Source organism: Heptranchias perlo, unplaced genomic scaffold (assembly GCF_035084215.1).
Source record: "Heptranchias perlo isolate sHepPer1 unplaced genomic scaffold, sHepPer1.hap1 HAP1_SCAFFOLD_47, whole genome shotgun sequence".
Taxonomy (NCBI): domain Eukaryota; kingdom Metazoa; phylum Chordata; class Chondrichthyes; order Hexanchiformes; family Hexanchidae; genus Heptranchias; species Heptranchias perlo.
In genome coordinates, this window is record NW_027139484.1 from 10084299 (window position 1) to 10103466 (window position 19168).

Sequence of the window (19168 nt, forward strand, 5' to 3'; positions counted from 1 at the left end):
ATTCCGGCAGGCATTTGATAAGGTTCCACACATGAGACTATTGGCAAAAATGAAAACACATGGATCTTGAGGCAATGTATTGACATGGGTAGAGAATTGGTTCGGAGATAGGAGACAGAGAGTAGGGACAATGGGTACATACTCCAATTGGCAGGATGCGACGAGTGGTGTCCCCCAGGGATCTGTAACTGGGGTCTCAGCTTGTCACCATATTTATCAATGACTTAGATGAAGGAACAGAGAGTCGTATATCCAAGTTTGCTGATGACACTAAGTTGGGTGGTACAGTAAGTAGTGTGGATGCGAGTGAAAAGTTGCAAAGGGACATTGATAGATTAAGTGAGTGGGAGAAACTATGGCAGATGGAGTTCAATGCGGGGTAATCCACTTTGGACCGATGGTCAGGGTATTTACCAAATGGTAAGAAGCTCGGAACTGTGGAGAAGCAGAGAGAATTAAAGGTTCATTTACATAAATCAGTAAAAGCTAACGGACGGGTCCAAAAATAATTTAAAAGGCTAACGGAGCGTTAGCCTTTATTTCAGGGGGCTGGAATATCAAGAAGTGGAAGTTATGTTCCAGTTATATAAAGCTCTGGTTGGACTGCGTCTGGAGTAACTGCGTTCAGTTTTGGACACTGCACCTCAGGAAGGATAGATTGGCCTTGGAGGGGTTGCAGAGCAGATTCACCAGAATGTTACCGGGGCTAAAAAGGTTGAATTATGAGGACAGGCTGCATAGATTGGGCTCGTCTTCCCTCGAGTATCGAAGATTGAGGGGCGGTCTGAGCGAGGTGTTTAACATGTTCAAATTATTCGATAGAATAGAGAGAGAGAATCAATTTCCTCTGGGGAATCAAGAACGAGGGGGACATAATCTTAAAATTAGAACCATGCTATTCAGGTTCGAAATCAGGAAGCACTTTTTTACACAAAGGGCAGTAGAAGTCTGGAACTCTGTCCCCCAAAAGGCTGTGGATGCTGGGGGTCAATTGAAGCTTTCAAGACTGAGATCGATAGATTTTTGTTGGGTAAGGGTATCGAGGGATAGCGAGCAAAGGCGGATAAATTGATTTGAGGTTCAGATCATCTCTGATCTAATTGAAGTGCGGAACTAGTTCAATGGGCTGAATGGCCTCCTCCTGTTCCCAATGGAAATGTTGAGAAAATGCTTTGTTGAGGCTGTGACGTCAGGGTCAACCCCTGTCCAAACAAGGCAGGTCACATTTGGGAGTTTAATAACTTTGAAATGAACATTTTTCTTTTGTGACTTGTGCAACTTCGATCAAGTGAATAGTTATGAATGAGAATCAATACAGTCATTCTAACTTCTGGCTGGTAAGCAGATCAGAGGTTTCCGTAGTGTAGTGGTTATCACGTGCGCCTCACACGCGAAAGGTTCCTGGTTCGATCCCGGGCGGAAACATTATTTTGGGGCAGATTTTTCTGTCCTCTGTGAAAGAGCCTGTTTTGTTCAGTTCGACACAAATTCGTGGTCTCACGAGCACTGAACATTTTAAACGGAGCCCTTCAAAATACAGTGTGTAAAATGAGAAGGAATAAAAAGTTCATCGCACAAATGACATTATTAAACTTTTCCAACATCCCTCAGTGGCCTTTCATTCTGCAAAATAACGTTATCGGTTAATTAATGGTGAATAACAAAAATATTTTTTTTTTCTTCCATGCGATTAATATAACAAGTGTTCAAAAGTTGCTCTTCTGGCTGGAAATCGCACCCCGGCCGCAGTGGTAAAAGCGGCGAATCTTAACCACTGGACCACCAGCGAGTTTTACTTACAGCATTATCAGATTTAACGAGGATTTCCATTTCTCTGTGATTCAGCTTTTAATCCTTTTTGGCTACTGATTGCGAATATTCCCGTCATTAAATAGGAATAAAGTACAATAGGCTCAGGAAAACCCGGGGAGGTGGCATCCCGCTCACCGAGCCTTTCCAGCAGCATTTATATCACCAAGCACTCGAGTGAATGAACCTTTCTCCGGGGGGGTCTCAATGTGGAAAGGGTGGCGAGGCAAAGTGCTATTTATCCGTCAGGATGGCCGAGCGGTCTAAGGCACTGCTTTCAGGTCGCAGTCTCCTTCCCACTTCCGACATTGGTTACTTTAACTCCTATTTTATTTCTTGCTTGAGCTGCAGTTGATTTTTCGGCCCAGTTGATTTGCTCTTCCCGCAATAACCAACCCGGTCTCGATCCACGGCACGTTTTGACGCCCACCGGCTCATCCCTAAACCAACCTTTAAACGAAAATATGCTTTAAACACAAGGTCGCAACTATGGAGAGAGCAGACACTTGGGGAAATGTACCATCGGAATTAGAGGAGGCCATTCAGCCCCTCGAGTCCGCTCCGCCATTTGATAAGATCATGGCTGAACTGTGATCGAACTCCATATACCTGCCTTTGGCCCTTATCCCTTCATACGTTCTTTTGGCAAAAAGCTATCGATCTCAGATTTAAAATTTGCAATTAAGCAAACATCAATTGCCGTTAGGGAAAGAGAGTTCCAAACTTGTTCCATCCTTTGTGTGTGGAAATGTTTTCAAATCTCACTCCTGAAAGATGTAGCTCTAATTTTTGGACTGTGCCCCCAAGTCCTAGAATCCCCAACCAGCGGAAATAGTTTCTCTCTATCCAGAAAATGTCAATGACACAGTCAATGAAAGGTGCAGTTCACGAAGGCGACTCACCAGCACCTTCTCAAGAGCAATTAGGGATGGGCAATAAATGCTGACCTTGCCATTGACACCCACATCCCATGAATGAAGACAAAAAAGTCGCCTGCATGGCCGAGTAATTTCCTGCTGCTAAACGACGGGAAGAATGAAACCATCGGCTTCAGCCCTTTGAACGAACTGTATACACTTGCCGTCGAGTTCAATCCCCACTTGTTCCTCTGCCCCGAATATCCACTGCATCAGACAATCCTCCATAACATAGAATCACAGCATGGAAACATCACAGAAGGAGGCCATTCAGTCCATCGTGCCTGCGCCAACTCTTTGAAAGAGCTATCCAATTAGACCCGCTCCCCTTCCCTTTCCCCATAGCCCTGCAAAATTTTCCCCTTCAAGTATTTATCCAGTTCCCCTTTGAATGTTATTATTGAATCTGTTTCCACCAACCTTTCAGGCAGTGCATTCCAGATCATGACAACTCGCTGCATAATAACATTCTCCTCATCTCACCTCTGTTTCCAATTACCTTAAATCTGTGTCCTCTGGTTACCATTCTTTCTGGCACTGGAAATAGTTTCTCCTTATTTATTCTATCAAAACCGTTCATGATTTTGAAGACCCCTGTTAAATCTCCCCTTAACCGTCTCTGCTCTAAGGAGAACAACCCCAGCTTCTCCAGTCTCTCCACCTCACTGCAATCCCTCATCCCTGGCACCATTCTAGTAAATCACCTCTGCACCCTCTCCAAGGCCTTGACATCCTTCCTAAAGTGTGGTGGGCAGAATTGTGTGATGGCCAGCTGGGGTCTAACCAGTGATTTATAAAGGTTCAGCATAAGTTCCTTGCTTTTGTACTCTATGCCTCTATTAATAAAGTCAACGATTCCGAATACGTTTTCGTTTACAATCTCTTCAACTTGTCCTGCCACCTTCAAAGATTTGTGTACGTATACCCTCAGGTCTCCCTGTTCCTGCACCCCCTTTAAAATTGCACCATTTATTTTAAAGAGCTGGCCAACGCACGATGGGCCGAATGGACTCCTGCGATTCCATGATTCCATGTTTTTGATTACACCTCTATGAAGCGCTTTGGGACATCCCCCAGAAGTGGGAGTCAGCAGTTCACTTTCTCCCTTAACACTTCCATCTGACCTGGGCTGGACTAAATAGTTGTTTTCGTGGTGTAATGGTTATCATGTTGGCGTCACACGCGAAAAACTCCCGGTTTAATCCCGGGACAGAAACAATTTGCTGGAACTTGCTCCTCACAAACCTCCAGGCACGAGCTTTCTCTCGTGTAAATTGGGCTGCAATCCTTTCACATTCAACAACGGCTGCACCAGATTCCTCGTCTCATCACCACTGAACACTTTGAAGCAGACTCCAAAAATAAAGTGCGTAAAATGAGAAGGGATGAAAGTCAGAGAAGTTCGCGTCGTTTCGACATTTACTCGGCAAACTTGTTAGCATTTCGTTCAGTGTGAACCAGAAAGTTGTGGGTTTATTAATGGTAATTGAAAGAATCATCTAAGAGACTTGTATAATTTTGCGTAATTAAGTGAACTGTTTTGTAAAAACAAATGCGCTGACCGGGAATCAAACCCGGGCCATAGTGCTGAAAGCGCCGAATTCTAACCACTCGATAACCATAAACCCGACTTATACATTGTCAACAGATGGTTATAAATATATTGGGCTGCAGCCGTGTTAGATTGAAAATATATTTCTGATTTGTAAGATGTAAATGCATTTCATGACTGCTGCTTACAAATCTATTTAGATATATCTTTTAGTTATTCCTTTTTTTGTGGGGTATATATTGTAAATGTATTTTCTGGATATTTATTTCTCCATGTCTTACTTTTCATTACACACAAATACATAACACAGATACACAGAGATATAATGATAACCACCAAGCAGTTACACCCAAATGTATTTATAAGTGTCACAGGTGCAATCATATATATTTATAACAAGATATATCATATTGTAAAAATAATCAAAATAAATTTATAAATGGCACACATAACTTAAACACTCAATTTATCAAGAAGCATGACATCCATTTATACACATCCATAGTTTAAATTTTCACACCGTCCTGTTAGCAGTCCTGAACAAAGTCCAAACACCGAAAGTCTCAGCGTTTTTTCAGATGCTGCCCGTCCTGTTATGTATTTTGAGCAGTTCCTTTCCTGTGATGTGATGATTCTGGGTTCCGGGTGTGTGTCATTGGATTTGCTGCAGTCGTGCTGCCGCGGACAGGTGAAGGCAGCTTCTGTGGCTGCCTGATACCCGGTGGGAGTGGGCGGGGATTTGGAAATCTGAAATAAATGAAATGGTGCATGAGAAACTTTCATAAAGGTAAATAACCCGATCGCTACCATCAGACCTCGTAGCGCAACGTTAGCGCGTCTGAATCTAAATCAGAAAGCTGCGTATTTAAATCACGGCGGGGGTCGCATTTGGTTTTAGCGCTGGTAGAATTCTGAATAATTCCGGAATTCATATTGCATTCCCTTTTTCACAATAAACAGAACCCTGCTCTGAATTCTGCCTCACTAGTTCCCCAGTGTCAGGGAGAGAAGCGTCTGATTCACTCATTTATTTATTGCACGAAACATACACAAACACACTTATGAATTCAAAATCAGCCTGCAGCTCCACACGCACAGAGATAAACGCAGTCAGATAGACAGGGAAAAACCGGGAAAAAGACAAACCGGTTTGTCACAGAATTGCCTGTACCTCCACGGTCGAATGTCAGGGCTTTTGTTGTTCGCTTTCGTTCCACACCCTGGAATTCAGGAGAATCTGGTACATGGTTTGTTGGATAAGGCACGGGCGCGATGGCCCGAATGGCCTGCTTCTGAGCTGTATCCTTCGAAGATTCTGAACTCAGCCCCTGGGAGGGGAGGCCGGTTCATGTGGAAAAAGATCCGGATGAGAATGATCTGATTCATAAAGGGGAGGGAAATTAGGGAGCTCCTTCGGAACATTAATTACTTGAAAATGAAGACATTTTCCAGAGTATCTTGTTTGGTTTTGATGAATGAAATGTTTGTAAAAAGGCATCCGTGGAGAAGGATTGTGAGCTTTTAGGACTAGAGGGGAAATGAGGAGATTTTTTTTTTCACACAGAGGGTTGTTCCGATCTGGTAGCCACTCCCTGAAAGGGTGGTGGAAGCAGCTTTCATAGGAACTTTCAAAAGGCAATTGGACAGGTACTTGAAGAGAACTGATTTGCAAGGTTACGGGGAAAAGGCTGGGTTTTTTGGACTAAATTGGACAGCTCTTTCAAAGAGTAGGCACGGCAACACGGCCGAATGGCCTCCTTCTGTGCTGTAATAGTCTATGATTCTGGTCCATGATTTTAGTGTGGGACAGGAGAGATGTTGTTTAAAGAGAAGTAAAAATGTCCCAATCAGAGCAGAGAGAGGTGACTGGTCAGTTCCCCTCTGCCCAGTATAAGTCAGCAGCGGTTACCAGTTCGCTTTACACGCGAACGGCCCTGCTTTCGATCCTGGGCGGACAATTTAAGTTGCAATTGCTGTTTACAATCTATATTAATGACTGAGATGAGGGGACCGAGTGCAATGTATCTAAGTTTGCTGATGATACAAAGGTCGGTTGGAAAGTAAGCCGTGAGGAGGACGCAAAGGGAGGTGGACAGGTTAAGTGATTGGGTAAGAAGGTGGCAGTTGGAGGATAAAGTGGGAAAATGTGAAATTGTCCACTTTGGTAGGAAGAATAGAAAAGCAGAATATTTTTTAAAAGGTGAGAGTCCAATAAATGTCGGTATTCAGAGGGAGTTTGGTGAACTTGTAAACAAATCACAGAAAGTTAACATGCAGGAACAGCAATCAATTAGGAAGAAAAATGGTATGTTGCCCTTTTTGAAAGGAGGTTGGAGTATAAGAGTAAGGAAGTCTTGCTGCAATTAAATAGGGCTTTGGTGAGAACACACCTGGAGTACTTTGATGTCGTCTACATGGATTTTAGCAAGGCTTTTACAAGGTCCCAAATGACAGACTGGTCAAAAAAGCTGCGATTGCACTAGAGAGAGTACAGAGGAGATTTACGAGGAGGTTGCCATGGCTGGAGAATTTTGGCTGTGAGGAAAGATTGGATAGTCAGGGGTTGTTTTCTTTGGAACAGAGGAGGCTGAGTGGTGATTTAATTGAGGTGTACAAAATTATGAAGGGCCCAGACAGAGTGGAGGCGAAGGACCTATTTACCTTAGCAGGGAGGTTAATAACTTGGAGGCATAGATTTTAAATGATTGGTGGAAGGATTTAAGGGGAGCTGAGGAGAATTTTTTTCACCCAGAGGGTGGTAGGGGTCTGGAACTCACTGCCTGACTGGGTGGTCGAGGCAGAATCCCTCGTGACATTTAAAAAAATACTTGGATATGCACTTGAAGTGGCGTAACCTACAAGGTTAAAGACCGAGTGCTGGAAAGTGGCATTCGGCTGGGTAGCTCATTTCCGGCCGGTGCGGACAGGATGGGCCGAATGGCTTGCTTTTGTGCCGTAAGTTTGCTGTGATTCGACAAAATTGGCAATTCTTTTTTGTAACAGCATATTCCCAACCCAGGCCGCCGTGATGAAAACACCGAAGCCGAACGACGAGGCCAGCAGGGAAGGCATGTAAGAGTGTTAAATATATCAGGGAGTGTTTGCATTCGGTACAATTAATATTTCAGCTCCCAGTTACTGCAGATCAGGGATCAAAACCTGACATCAGCATCAGGACGCTCAGAATATTTTCTTTTTATTCGTTCATGGGATGTGGGCGTCGCTGGCGAGGCCGGCATTTATTGCCCATCCCAAAAAGCCCTTGAGAAGGTGGTGGTGAGCCGGCTTTTTAAACCGCTGCAGTCAGTGTGGCGAAGGATCTCCCACAGTGCAACTAACAAACAGACAAAGCACCGGTGGGCGCGCCGGTTGCAGGAGAGCTGGTTGTCGGTGATATCGATGCTGTGAGCGAGACCAGACCGTTCCCATGTTTCCACAAACAATGTCCCATCTTTTATTTCTGGAAAAGTAACACTGATAGTGGACAATTGCATTTCTGTGGCTGCAACATGTAACTTTGGCTCGGTGACACGCTGCTTTAGTGTATCTTGCAAGAAAAAGGACCAGACGGTCTCTGTGGCGCAATCGGTTAGCGCGTTCGGCTGTTAACCGAAAGGTTGGTGGTTCGAGCCCACCCAGGGATGAAAATTGCACCTTTTTCGTCCCACTTTTGGATTCATTGCCTCATTCTGATCGCACTGAAGCCGATGCCATGTTTCAATTCCTGATCAGCAGCAACTGGGAGCACTTTAAATGGCTCCGATCTCTTCATCTCATTTCAAGTTTTCTAATGTGTGATTTGGCTGCAAGAAAACACTCTGTGAACAATGTCATCTGAGCATGCCTGATTCGCCATAATTTACACTGCGGTCGGATATCAGGCACATGAAAAAAACAGTGAAATGTTTGTGTGGGCGCGATGCTCTGAGATTCCCTGCCTGACCATTGCCACCGATCCTTCTCTGCAGCCTTCCGAAATACAGCGCAGTAAATGTATCCCTGTGAAATGAGCTCCTGGACGGTAATACGGAAATTAGTTTGGCTGAGGGGTTATATCCCTATCACGAGGTTGGAGGTGTCAGGTTTCCGTAGTGTAGTGGTTATCACGTTCGCCTAACACGCGAAAAGTCCCCGGTTCGAAACCGGGCGGAAATATTTTGAAACGTTGTCCCCATTAAAAATGATTAAATATTGAACGATTCACATTGCTGATTAAATGTGAACAAAGTCCATCTCTCCAAGCCCTGTTAATGCAGTCCGCTGAGAGCAGGCGATGAATGCCAGCGTGATATTGGGGGTGAAGGCTGCTTCCAATGCTGTCTCATTACCGGTGGGATCTGGCGGAGATTTGATCAGCCTCATCCATTCAACCAATATATGAAACGGTGTTTGAGAAACATTCAAAAAATATAATAACATCCAGGAGCCTGTCTTCAGAGTGCGTGGCGCAAAGGTCTGACTCCGGATTAAAAGGCTGGTGAACTTGATTCAGCTTTCTGAAATGTACTTGTCCATCCTTCAGAGGTCACGGGAAATATGTTTTTTGCCTTTCGAAAAAAGACGCGAAAGTTAGAGACATGTTTTGTTTTCAACACGGCTGGTGAAATGGCCAGACGATCATAAATTCGCAGTCGCCTTTGAAACATTTAAAGGCGACTACCTAAAAATCACTTCGTGCAAATTTAAAATCACGGTTCCTATTTATTTCGGTCTGAAAGAAATAACGATAAACGTGTCAGTCAGTGCCCGCGGTGAGACGGTGATGAACTTGTTTGTTGCGAAGTTCACCGCTGGGCTAAAGTTGACGCCGTTTAAAGGACGCGAACCCACTCAATGCAAAGGATGAGCTCAGAACCAACAGGTCCCGTCAACGTCAAACACCTCCTTTCTTGTTCAATGGAGTGAACAGAGGCGTGTACATCATCAGACACCAGCAACTTTAAGAAATGGAACAGATAAAGGCATAGATGCAAGTTCCAAATCTTTTCAATGCAAAGTTATTTCACTTTATTTGAAGTGCCGTGAGGCTAAAAACGGGTCCGAGATGATTTGCGTTCACTCGTGACTTGTTTTCCAGTGTTTGTCCGTCAGGTTTGCAATTCAATTTGTATTGCATATTGAAGATATTTCAGGATGATTGCACATCATACCATGTGTAAAGCAACCATCTTGATAACTTCAATCATCACACACTCTACATCGACGCTGCAGAGACCCCAGCACCCCTTTCAATATTGTTTTTCTCAACTCACAGTTTTCAAAAGGGAATTGGATAAACGCTTGGATCAAACTTTTTCAGGGTTATGGGGAAACAGCAGGCGAGTGGGACGAACTGGACAGCTCTTTCAGAGAGCTGGCACTGGCACGATGGGCTGAATGGTGCTATCTTATTCTATGATTCTATTAATAGATCAATTTCCGCCTTTCACTGAGCCTCCCTAAATGGAGCGCAGTAATCGTGTCCCTGTGAAATAAGCTCCTGAACAGTAATACGGAAATTAGCGTGGCTGAGCGGTTTGAAACTCTGGTTAGGCACCTAACAGGAAATTTCCTCTCTAAGATTGATTAGTTTATCAATTATCTCCCCCCTTTCGATCTTAAATGTCTTTACATATCTTTTTGATCTCTTCTTCTACTGTCATGCCCACAATACCAGTCTCCCTGGTAAATACTGAAGCAAAGTGATTATTTAATATTTCTGCCATTTCGCTGTCATTGCCTGTGAGTTTGTCGTGTGTCTCCCTTAGTGGCCCTATTATCATAGAATCATAGAATCATAGAAGTTACAACATGGAAACAGGCCCTTCGGCCCAACATGTCCATGTCGCCCAGTTTATACCACTAAGCTAGTCCCAATTGCCTGCACTTGGCCCATATCCCTCTATACCCATCTTACCCATGTAACTGTCCAAATGCTTTTTAAAAGACAAAATTGTACCCGCCTCTACTACTGCCTCTGGCAGCTCGTTCCAGACACTCACCACCCTTTGAGTGAAAAAATTGCCCCTCTGGACCCTTTTGTATCTCTCCCCTCTCACCTTAAATCTATGCCCCCTCGTTATAGACTCCCCTTAAGAGACATGTTTTGTTTTCAACACGGCTGGTGAAATGGCCAGACGATCATAAATTCGCAGTCGCCTTTGAAACATTTAAAGGCGACTACCTAAAAATCACTTCGTGCAAATATTCCTATCCTAAATTTTCTTTGGCTGTTGATGTGTCTCGAATACTTTGCTTTTTTTGATATTCCTTTTTTGCCTTTCCAATAGATCTTCAGACTTCTTTCCCAGTCTTATCACATTCCCCTCTCTCCTTTATTGGCTAGTGTGTGCCCTTTTCTTCAGTTTAAATTTTGCCCTTGTTTCTTTATTCATCCCTGGTGTGTCATTTCTGGCTAGTTTGTTCTTGCTTTTTAGTGGGATATATTTCTCCTGGACTCTATTTATCACCGTTTTAAATGTTTCCCACTGCTGTTCTATTTCTTTGTCCAGGTCATTAATATGTCAAACATATCACCGTTTGAAACTTCTCAAGTCACATTTCCATGAAAAAGCCAGTTGCTTTTGTGGGAGGAGCAAATCAACTTGGTCTAAAAATCAGCTGCAGCCCAATCCACAAATAAAATATTTTCACGACTTCGTAAAAATAAGCAATGTCAGAAGAGGGATTCGAACCCACGCCGACCGGAAGAGATTGCGACCTGAACGCAGCGCCTAAGACCGCTCGGCCATCCTGACTACAAATTTAACGTTTCATTATGCATCAATTCTGCACCGTTGGCCAGTGAACGCAACATAAAAGTTTTAAATGATACTCGCCCAACGTGGGGCTCGAACCCACGACCCTGAGATTAAGAGTCTCATGCTCTACCGACTGAGCTAGCCGGGCCTGATGGTACATCACCGCCTTATCTATTATTGCAGCAAGCAGGAGAAAGACTCCATTTCAAATTATTGGAATCAATTCTGAGTGACAGGATCAACTGTCACTCCGAAAGGCACGGACGAATCAAGGACAGTCAGCATGGATTTTTTAAGTGGAGGTCGTGTCTGACTAACCTGATTGAATTTTTCGAGGAGGTGACAAGGAGGATCGATGAGGGTAGCGCAATTGATGCAGTCGACATGGATTTTCGCAAGGCTTTTGAAAAATTCCCACATGGCAGATTGGTCAAAAAAGTAAAGGCCCATAGGATCCAAGGGAATGTGGCTTATTGGAGCCAAAATTGGCTCAGTGGCAGGAAGCAAAGGGTAATGGTCGACGGGTGTTTTTTGTGGCTGGAAGACTGTTTCCAGTTGGGTGCTGCAGGGCTCCGTACTTGGTCCTATGCTTTTTGTGGTATACATTAACAATTTGGACTTAAACGTCGGGGGCATGATTAAGAAATTTGCCGGTGACACAAAAATTGACCGTGTCGTTGATAGCGAGGAGGAAAACTGTAGACTGTCGGGGTTCAGGCAATTTTCTGATAACAAAGCACTCAATCTATCTCTGAATGAATTTTGAACGAATACGTGTGTTTGACCCAGCACAGGCACGATGGGCCGAATGATCTCCTCTTGTGGACTAACATAATACGATGATACCAAGTGTTGTCAGACAGAAAAGCAACACATTCCAAATAAGAGCAGAGAGAGGAAACTAGTCTAACAGCATAACAGCACGGTGAGATATTGTATTTGAGAAGGATGAGGAGGGATAGTTTATCATGGTGGTAGTCACTTAGGGTATCATTTGTGACTTTGATAAGGACCATTTCATGCTGCGACAGTCTCTGGCACTGTGTGTGAGTGTGGGATTCATTCTGTATCTGTCAGTCTCTGGTACTGTGTGAGTGTGGGATTTATTCTGTATCTGTCAGTCTCTGGTACTGTGTGTGAGTGTGGGATTCATTCTGTATCTGTCAGTCTCTGGTACTGTGTGTGAGTGTGGGATTCATTCTGTATCTGTCAGTCTCTGGTACTGTGTGTGAATGTGGGATTCATTCTGTATCTGTCAGTCTCTGGAGCTGTGTGTGAGTGTGGGATTCATTCTGTATCTGTCAGTCTCTGGTACTGTGTGTGAGTGTGGGATTCATTCTGTATCTGTCAGTCTCTGGAGCTGTGTGTGAGTGTGGGATTCATTCTGTATCTGTCAGTCTCTGGCACTGTGTGTGAGTGTGGGATTCATTCTGTATCTGTCAGTCTCTGGTACTGTGTGTGAGTGTGGGATTCATTCTGTATCTGTCAGTCTCTGGTACTGTGTGTGAGTGTGGGATTCATTCTGTATCTGTCAGTCTCTGGTACTGTGTGTGAGTGTGGGATTCATTCTGTATCTGTCAGTCTCTGGTACTGTGTGTGAGTGTGGGATTCATTCTGTATCTGTCAGTCTCTGGTACTGTGTGAGTGTGGGATTCATTCTGTATCTGTCAGTCTCTGGTACTGTGTGTGAGTGTGGGATTCATTCTGTATCTGTCAGTCTCTGGTACTGTGTGTGAGTGTGGGATTTATTCTGTATCTGTCAGTCTCTGGTACTGTGTGTGAGTGTGGGATTCATTCTGTATCTGTCAGTCTCTGGTACTGTGTGTGAGTGTGGGATTCATTCTGTATTTGTCAGTCTCTGGTACTGTGTGTGAATGTGGGATTCATTCTGTATCTGTCAGACTCTGGTGCTGTGTGTGAGTGTGGGATTCATTCTGTATTTGTCAGTCTCTGGTACTGTGTGTGAGTGTGGGATTCATTCTGTATCTGTCAGTCTCTGGTACTGTGTGTGAGTGTGGGATTCATTCTGTATCTGTCAGTCTCTGGTACTGTGTGTGAGTGTGGGATTCATTCTGTATCTGTCAGTCTCTGGTACTGTGTGTGAGTGTGGGATTTATTCTGTATCTGTCAGTCTCTGGTACTGTGTGTGAATGTGGGATTCATTCTGTATCTTGTCACTCTCTGATACTGTGTGTGAGTTTGGAATTGATTCTGTATCTTGTCAGCAGTGTGTGTGAGAGTTTGTGATTAATTCTTTATATAAAACTGTGTGTTAGTGTGGGATTCTTTCGGTATCTGTCAGTCTCTGGTACTCCATGTGACTGTGGGACTCATTCTGTATATACAGTCTCAAGTACTGTATGTGGGAGTTGAATTCATCCTATATATGCAGTTACTCATACTGCATGTGATTGTGGGATTCATTCTGTATATACAGTCTCCAGTACTGTATGTGGGAGTTGAATTCATCCTATATATGCAGTTACTCATACTGCATGTTAGTGTGGGATTCATACTGTACCTGTCAGTCTCTGGCACTGTGTGTGAGTGTGGGATTAACTGTGTGTCTGTCAGTCTCTTGTACTGTATGTGAGTTTGGGATTCGTTCTGCATCTGTGAGAGTTGGAGTCATTCTGTGTCTGTGTGTCTCTGGTACTGTCTCTGAATGTGAGATTCATTCTGTATCTGTACGTAATTATTCTCTCAGATTAAATTATGGTGTTCAATATTGCAGCTTTTATATCTCAATGTTTAAATAGTTTTACTCCTTGTTTAATTGGTAAATATGGACATACTTTCGGATTTGATGCTGGAGGTTTTAACCAGATTATTTGTGCGCTTTTTGGAGTACTATTAAATCTGTATCTCTGTGAGTACTGTTGTGGATGATAATGTATCTTTAAAACTGATAAGGTGACATTTTTGAATTGGTATGTAATGTGTAGATCAGTCTGTAGAAATGGAATTGATACCGTATCTTTCAGTCTAATATTGTATGAGATTTTTGGACTGGTATGTAATGTGTATCTCAGTCTGCACTAATAGAATTGATACTCTATCTTTAAATCTCATTCTACGAGTTCATTCTGAACAGGTATCTAATTTGTCTCTCAGGTTTACTATCTTTCAATATTTCTCAATCTGATACTCTGCCTGAGTTTTGGACTTGTGTGCAATTTGTATCATATGATACACATTTCGAATGGATATTGCATGTATTAAAGTCATGTGTGTGAGAGTTCTGGGCTAGTATTCAATTTGAATCTCGGGGTACATTATTGGGATTCATTCTGTACCTTTGAATCGGGTACCATGTGTTATTTCTATCTGGTATTTAATTCGTAGCTAATGTTGCTCTATTGTGAGATTGACACAGTGCCTTTCACTCTGAGAGTGTGATTTTGGACTGGGATTTTTGTATCTACCTGTCAGCGGGACTGAGTTAGGGGGAAATGGAACAGTGTCTGCCTCACCTACTCTGCTTGACTGTTGGATTGAAAATGTGTCTCTGGAAATTGTGATCATTGTGGGACTGACTACTCCTGCTGTCTGAGACTGTGGAACTGATGACCTGTCTGTGTCTCTGTGCTCTGTGAGTGATAATATACTTACTGTGTGTGAGAAGGAGCTGGCTGTACTGTTCCTTCTGCCTCGGGTGGAGGAAGCATCACATTTATTCTGGATCGTTCAAGGGTTTGCCTGGAGAAAGAAAATGATCTCTTGTTACTCAGGAACATGTGAGGGAGTAAAGACAGAAGTGATCAGTTTAATATCTCTGTTAATGATCATTTTGAATATCCACAAATGAAATCCAGTGATACAAACAGTGTCAGTGTCTGACTCCACTGCAGCACTGCAGCACTCAGCTTCTGCATACCAGGTGTGTTGGGCTGTTTTACAACAAGTTAATGACATCCAGACACGGCCCAACCCCTGCACTGATCCATGAATGGGACTACCCGATGGGGGAGGGACCTTTGTACAGGTCAGGTTTCTAATCTCCTCTCCCATGGGACTAACCGTTCAACCGAAACCAAACAGCCGCTGTTTAAAATGTGCCCTTCACACTTCTCACCTGATGCCTGCAATAGATGCTCTTTGTATAACTCCCCACATCGTTACTGTCCGGCTCTGTTTCCACTCTTCACTGTCCAATAACAATAAACAGGGTGAGGCTGGAACTAAACCAGGACCATTCACTACTGGTTTGGGGAGAGAAAGCAGCAATGATTTTAATAGCAGGTCCTTCCCATTCTCTCTCCCTTCCCCTGGACACACCCTGTACACACACAGCCCGAGAATGACCTCTCCCTTCCCCCCTCTCACTCCATGTTCCGGGACCAGTTCCTGATCCACCCCGCCTCTTACAAACAGCCCCCGGACTGCCCCTGAACTTCCCCCGGACTCAATGCCGATCTCTGAGCCCATCTGCGGACACGGTCCCGAAGCGATGATCTGCTGTAACGAGGCTGCTCTTTGCTCCCTTCCCCCGGGGGCCGTGATCTCTCCATTCCCGACTGTTTTAAACCATCTTCTTCCGCTCACTGAGGGAATGGCGCCCACAATTCCCAATCCAAAAATCGATGGAAACTTTCCCCAATTGGAATTTTTCCGAGTCTGAGCAAAGGAATTGGGTCTGGGGGAAATGTCAGAGGGAATGGGGTCCACAGGCAGTGCAGGAACAGGCACCAGAATGGGAAACAGATGGGATTCCACCAGTGCCTAACGCTGGAATCCAGACTGACTTTACAATCTCCAACTATTAAACTAGATGTTTCCATCCCTGCTGTTTCTCTCGGAGTCTTTTGATGGGAAATGCCTTTCAGAGATAAAGTGAGCGGCTGTGAAATCAGCCAATGGATTCTCTTCATTAATGGCCCCTATAATGTGTGACTGAGAGAGGATTTCTCAAACCAATCCTGGAGAAACATGGGAGGAAAGTGGGAGTCGGTGTATTTGCTGGGACCGTGTAGGGTTAATATCAGGCAGCAACAGTCGCAGATTAATTTAACCGGAGTGAAACTGTAGGTCACTGAGAGTAATATCGAACAGCCCTGAGCTGTAAAACTGCAGATAGTACAACAGGCATTAGAGGGTTAAATGTGACCCATTGTTTCTGTCCCTCTCTGTACTGTCCCTGGGTGTGGGATTAATAGTGTTTCTGACCCTTGTACAATATCAGTGAGAGATGAGATTGCATCTTCTGTCTCTCCAACGCGATCTTTCTGGATAAAACGGCACTTTCCCGGTAAGTCTGGATCTAATACTATTAACGTCTGTCTGTCACTGTGTCTCACCGCTCTCTCTGTCTCTCTCACCGTGTCTGCCTCCCTCTCTCTCTATGGTGCTGTATATGAAGGTGGATACTGCTATTGAGCGTGATTTGGACACAGATCGGAAGTGTAAGACTGATACTGTCTCTCTCTCTCTCTCTCCCTCTGTTGCTGGACCTGAAAGTGGGATACTGTCTGATATAAAATAGAGAGAATGAGATGTCCGGGCCGGGCCTCACTGTAACTGGGGATGTGTTCGGCTCCAGTCCCAGTTCATGGTCATAATCTTTTCACAGATTCAGGGCGAGTGTCTCTGTGAGACGGTAACACTGGTGGAGAAACTCCGCGTCATAACTCAAACCCCAACAGATGAGATTCTCCAAATAAGCTGGAATAAGGTGTTTGTGAAACGCTGAACCCGTCTGGGAGGGGATGTGTGGGGAGATAGAACAGGGAAACAGACTGAAATGGAGGAGCCGAGTTGACTTGTTATTGAATGGACTGTATTCAGACAGGAATATTAACGATTTCTCATTGTAACGGGGCTTATTTGAAAGCTTCGGGTTTTGGGAACCCTTGACTATGAAGCCCGGGTCTGTCAGGGTTTGTGCGGAGCGCTGAGGTTCGGTTCTATTATCGATAAACGGTTTGAAACTGTCGGATGGAGAGAACTGGAGGTTGAGTTGGAAGATCAGATGCCGCTCTCCGCTCTGTCACTCTGACTGTCTCCTCCCCTCCCGATTTCTCTGTTTAATCCCCCATATGGAACCAAAGCGGGTCGGTGGACTCGAAACACGGTTTACTCGTTAACAGGACGAAAGGTGAGTAATGTTCCTGATCTCCTGGGCACCAAGCAATTCACTGTTATTTGTTTCTGTACAGAGTTACATTTCAGTGATTCCCCAGTGAGTTTGATGCGTTCTGTAAATAATCCAACAAAATAGAACAGAAACGGAGCGAAGCGCTGAATCCCACAGATGTAGAAAGGTTAGTCGAGCAGTTCTGGTGATTCTTTACGAGCCCAATATGGCAAGTAGTTTAAATAAATACAAGAAATCTGGTGATGTGTGGGCTGGGGTCTATAAGTCACCGTTTAAAGTACCGGACTGTGGTCACTGCCCCGACTCCAGTCCCATTAATTCCTCATCTCGTCCACAACGAGACAAAAGCAGCTCAAAGCCACACTGGTAGCATGATATCAGGGTCTCCCTTCAGACAGTAACCAGCCCTTTCACAGATACAGAGGGTGGCTCTGAAAAGAGCCTTTACATCGAGTTACATTGAAACTACAGCACAGAAACAGGCCATTCGGCCCAACTAGTCTATGCCGGCGTTTATGCTGCTCATGAGCCTCCTCCTTCCTTACTTCATCTAACCCTATCGGCATATCCTTCTATTCCTTTCTCCCTCATGTGCTGATCTATCTTCTCCTTAAATGTCCCTCTGTTATTTGCCTCAGTCACTCCTCGTATTTGCAAGTTCCACATTCTAACCACTCTCTGGGTAAAGCAATTTCTCCTGAATTCCCTATTTGGTTTATGAGCGACTATTTTATATTTATTACCTGAAGTTTTGGACTCCCCACAAGTGGAAAAATTTTCTCTACATCTGTCCTAACAAACCCTATCATTATCTTAAAAACCTCGATCAGATCAACCCTCAGTCTTCTCTTTTCCAGTGAAACGAGACCCAGTCTGTTCAGTCTTTCCTGATAAGAATATCCTCTCATTTCTGGTATCATCCTTGTGAATCTTGTCTGCACCTTCTCCAGTGTCCCTATGTCTATAATATGGAGACGAGACCTGTTCGCAGTATTCCAAGTCTGGTCTAAACAAGGTTCTGTACAAGTTTAACATAACTTATTTGCTTTTTAACTCTATCCCTCTAGAAATGAATCCTAGTGTTTGATTTGTCTTTTTATGATCTGATTAACCTGGGTCGCTACTTTTAGTAATGTGTGTATCTGTACCACCAGATCCCTTTGCTCCTCTATCCCGTTTAGACTCTTATTATCCAAGCAGTGTGTGACCTCCTGATTCTTCATTCTGCAAGTTTATTAATGGCCTCTTGCATTGTGATGCTTTCTTCCTTTGTATTAACTAAATCCCCCAATTTGGTGTCGTCCACAAATTTTGGAATTGTACTTCCGATTCCCGAATCCAAATCGTTAATGTAAATTGTTAAGAACAGTGGTCCCAGCAACTGGAACTCCACTTCTCACCTTTTGCCAGTCTGAGTAGCGACCCTTAACCTCTATTCTCGGCTTTCAGTTTTGTAGCCAACTTACTATCCATTCTGGCACCTGACCCTGACTCCACGGGCTCTGAACTTAGCCATGAGTCTACAATGTGGTACATTATAGAAGGCCTTCGGAAAATCCAAATATATCACATCTACTGCATTAAACTTGTCTACACTTTCTGTTCCTTCTTCAAAGATTTCAATAAGGTTGGTCCTGTCCTTTGGGTTATCAGATTAAGCCTTGGCCGGTTTATTTGCTCTTGGAGCTCACAATGCTGGATTTCTTCGCCAGCAGCACGGCCTGGATATCAGACAACACCCTGAGTGATGGTCACCCGTCCCAGCAGCTTGTTGAGCTCCTCGTCGTTGCGGATGGCCAGCTGCAGGTGTCTGGGGATGATGCGGGTCTTCTTGTTTGTCCAGGGCCGCGTTGCCGGGCAGCTCGAGGATTTCAGCCGTCAGATACTCGAGCACAGCAGCCAGATAGACGGGGGCTCCGGCACCCACACGTTCAGCATGGTTCCCCTTTCGCAGGAGCCTGTGAACACGGCTCATGGGCAACTGCAGTCCGCCCCGGGATGAGCGAGACTTGGCCTTGGACCGAGCTTTACCGCCGGTTTTTCCTCTTCCAGACAT

The 19168-nt window shown here is 44.3% G+C and overlaps 4 non-coding genes across 4 annotated transcripts; 3 read left to right on the forward strand and 1 right to left on the reverse strand.

Moving 5' to 3' along the window:
* Window positions 1-1352: 1352 nt before the first annotated feature.
* On the forward strand, window positions 1353-1425 carry trnav-cac (transfer RNA valine (anticodon CAC)). Its single transcript has one exon. It is a non-coding gene; the product is annotated as a tRNA-Val (tRNA).
* A 6423-nt stretch (window positions 1426-7848) lies between these two features.
* trnan-guu (transfer RNA asparagine (anticodon GUU)) lies at window positions 7849-7922 on the forward strand. The gene has a single exon. It is a non-coding gene; the product is annotated as a tRNA-Asn (tRNA).
* Window positions 7923-8360: 438 nt separating this feature from the next.
* trnav-aac (transfer RNA valine (anticodon AAC)) lies at window positions 8361-8433 on the forward strand. The gene has a single exon. It is a non-coding gene; the product is annotated as a tRNA-Val (tRNA).
* Window positions 8434-11093: 2660 nt separating this feature from the next.
* Window positions 11094-11166, reverse strand: trnak-cuu (transfer RNA lysine (anticodon CUU)). Its single transcript has one exon. It is a non-coding gene; the product is annotated as a tRNA-Lys (tRNA).
* Window positions 11167-19168: the final 8002 nt, after the last annotated feature.